The 3,616-nt window shown below is 56.6% G+C and overlaps 1 pseudogene; it reads right to left on the reverse strand.

Annotated features, from left to right (window-relative positions):
• Nucleotides 1–6: 6 nt before the first annotated feature.
• LOC104532700 (ammonium transporter Rh type B pseudogene) lies at nucleotides 7–783 on the reverse strand (annotated as a pseudogene).
• Nucleotides 784–3,616: the final 2,833 nt, after the last annotated feature.

Raw genomic sequence — 3,616 nt, forward strand, 5'->3', positions numbered from 1 at the left:
CACCACCGTGGTCACAGCGCTGGCGCTCATGGCCAAGAGGGTGTTCAGGATGACGCGGTGCTGGACATCTCCTGGTTGGCAGAGGACAGCCACAAAGCTGGGCCAGAAAACCCAGAGGATGAGCATCCCCACGAGGGATCGGAGGTCAGAGCTGGGTGTTGGGGTCTCCTTGGGGTGCACTGGCCTCTGCGCTGCCCCGAACAGAGCCTTGGACACACCGAGGCCGAAATAGCAGGAGAAGACGTGGATCGTGATGGTGCCACCCACATCGAGGACACCCAGATGGGTGACAATGGCCCACTCACTGGCGAGGTAGACGGGGACTTCACAGGCAGCCACAACGAGGAGCTGGCAGAGGCTGGGCCTTCCCAGGACAGTCCCCACTGAGATGACCACTGTCACGGCAGCAAACTCAGCGGTGAGGAGGTTGTGGAGGTCCAGGTGGACCTGGCCGTGGTGGAAGTGATGGATCAAACCCTGCAGCACCAGAGCCCATTGCGTGGAGAAGTTGAGCAGGAGGAAGTTGTGGGTGAGAGCGCTGAGCCCGTAGCGGGGCAGGAACGCCAGCAGAAGCCCCAACCCCACCACCACCATCACCTGGATGTCCTGGAAGAGGGGGAAGATGCCGTAGAGCTGGTTGGCCACCAAGTTGGCATCCTCTCCCTGCGCCGAGGGCTCATCGTAGGTGACGAAGAAGGCGAAGAAGAGGAGGAGGGAGCCCTGGAAGAGCCCCAGGGAGAGGGGCAGGAGGTAACGGGGGCGGGTGGGGGACGACGTGGCCATCCTGGGGTGGACAGGAGGGGACGGTGACCGGCGGGCATCAGCCTGGCAGCGCTGCTCGCTCCTACATCAAGGTTTTATGATCACAGTTAATTTTTAACCGAAGATATAAGTTTCTGTGCCAGAAGAGGAGGATTTTCCCCCTCCCTTCTTTAAACACAAGGCCTGTAAATGACCCACGTGCTCTTGTTTGGCCGCCATAAAAAGTGGATGTGAGAGGGTTGGTGATTTTGAAGAGAAACAAGAAAAACTTGCTATGGGAGGAGGATGATGTGGTGAGGAACCAGGCAGGGGTGAGGGTACCACCACACTCACCCCATTGACCCATCCCAGGAGCAAGGACTGCACCACCAAAACCCTGGGAGCTCAGACCCCTCCAGCTCCTGGTCTGGCTCTACCACATCCCACCCAGGGATGACTCTGGTGCTGCCACCACCCCACGCTGCCGGGTGACACATGTTGTGCTCAGCAACCACCGGGATTTGTACAAAGTGCCATAAAGCTCTGAAATCGGGGCTGAAAAGATCATTTTCTCACAGGTTTACGTTGGCTTGAATGGTTGGAAATTCATTAACAATTAGCGCGCGAGAAAAACAAAGCCCAGAGCAGCCAAAGCAGCTACCCCGAAGTTTCTGGGTTGCTGCTCAGTGTGACATTTTGCCAGTGAATGTCTGGAAAAAAAAAAAAAAAAACCCCAAAAAATTATATATAAAAAAAATAAAAATATGAGAACCACAAGAACAAAAGGCAGAAGGGTTGGTAAATATTTGTTCCAGAGAGAAGATATTTTTGTGCTGTCCCTGATCTCAACACCCCTGCCGCGGGCGCTGGCTCTGCGCCGCTCTTCGTCATTGTTACTGGAGGATGAGGCAGGGGAGGGCGCAAAATGGGAAACAATTGTTGAATAATCTGTGTGAAGCTCTTCTGCCAAACCCTCCCCGGCCATTTTTCAACCCAAAGATGTTGGAAATGGGGACAACGTGCAGGAGGAGGAGCTGCTTTGAAGGCAGCACCTTTGGAGCTTGAGGAAGGGTTGTGTTGTGCTCAAGCTATGGCCAACAGCATTGGAGGGGTGGTGAGATGGGACCTGGGGTGTTTCCTCTGCCCGTAACGTGTCCCTGACATGTGCCTGGTGATGCCAACAGTGCTCCCATGGGGATCCCTCACCCAAGGAAATGTGGGGCTGGGGTCCCCATGGTGCCCTATGGCTTGTTCTGGTGTCCCTGGGGATGGGATGGGATGGGATGGGGTGGGATAAGATGATGGGATGGGATGGGATGGGATGGGATGGGATGGGATGGGATGAGATGAGATGAGATGAGATGAGATGAGATGTTCCTATTGCTGTGCCCGTGGTTTGTGCCGCCAGTACAACCTGACCCACCGCCCGCGGTTGCTGCTGGCTCCCACCTCCCCCAGGGCAAAGGGGACAAGGGGACACAGGGAAAGCCTCCCCACCCCTTGCATGGATAAAAAAGGCCAAGAAAAGCGATTCCAGCCCCTGGACCCCTCAGCCATAACCCTGCCCCTGCCAGGCCAGCCTGCCACAGGGATTTTCAAGGGGACAACCTGGTGCAGTAAAAACTCTCTGGTTGGTGGTGGGTGAGATAAAACCCCGGGGCGATGTTTGGAGCGGGCAGAGCTGCTGGAATGGAGGAGCTGGGATGCTCCTAAAGAGCTGTGGGAGGCATTTTGGCCCCAGCTGAGCAAGGGAGCTGCATGCGAGCAAGGGCAGGGCTCACCCCGGCGTGCTGGGCACTGAGGTGCTGGCTGCTGCGCGCTTGGTGCTGCGCGCTTGGTGCTGCTCACTCGCTGCCTTCCTGCTGCCCTGTATCAACTCAGCCTTCCCCCTCCCGCTTCGGTTCAGAGCTTTTTGAAGGTGAGACTAAAGAAAAAGCTTTCAAACGGGCCTTTGAAAAAAGCAGAGTGCTTTCAAGATTGCAAAGTTAGGACACGGTGCTTCCTGCGAGGAGGAGGAGGATGCTGGAGGAGATGTGCTCCTGGAGCATCACAAAGCTGCTGGATCTGCTGGAGAGGATGAGGGTCATGTTGGGAGGTTTGGGATGTAAAAGTCATAAAAAAAACCTCAGTCAAAGGACACCGGGAGGCTGGGGTGTCCTCACCAGACTGGGGGTGCCTCTCTGGGTCAATAGATGCAATGTGGGGACAAGGGGGAACGTGGCAGCGTGGGGTTGGGCTGCTGGGCTCGGGGATGGCGGTGTTCTGGGAGGTGACACGGCTGCTTATCTCAGTCAGTGGGTGATAGGGAGTTGAAGGCTCAGCAGGATGTCCTTGGACATGTGCTCTTGTTCCACCTGGAGTCCTTGCCCTGGCAGCACTCGGGGATTTGGGATGCTTATCCCGGCTCCCAGAGGGACAGAAACCAACAGAGGGGCTCCCCTGTGACCTGCAGCCCCTCGCATCCCTCCCACCAGCATCTCTGGATCTCTGCATCCACCATGGGGTTGAGCATAGACCGGGGCCAACCACCACCACTCTCCTCTGCCGAGCTGTTGGGTACCACCATCCCCTTCCCTTGGGAAAAAGGACATCCCAACAGCTTTCCCGCTTCCCAAACCAGACCAAGTGCAAAGAGCAGCGATACCCAAGCTCTCCTGGGGCCAAAGACCTCACTGCAGAGAGGGGAGAAACCCTGCTGGGGGTGTAGATTAAAAAATAACCTTTATGGTACCCATAAAAGAAGGTTGAAATTCCAAGAGGTCGTTGGGAAGGTGAAAGTCCCCCCTGGTCCCCAGGCACCTCTGAGGAGAGGGAATGATTAACCCCGGGGTGCAGGGCGTGCCGGCGGGATGCCACGGTCCTGGCGGTGAGGACC

Source organism: Antrostomus carolinensis, unplaced genomic scaffold, assembly GCF_000700745.2.
Source record: "Antrostomus carolinensis isolate BGI_N321 unplaced genomic scaffold, ASM70074v2 scaffold30741, whole genome shotgun sequence".
In the NCBI taxonomy this organism is placed as follows: domain Eukaryota; kingdom Metazoa; phylum Chordata; class Aves; order Caprimulgiformes; family Caprimulgidae; genus Antrostomus; species Antrostomus carolinensis.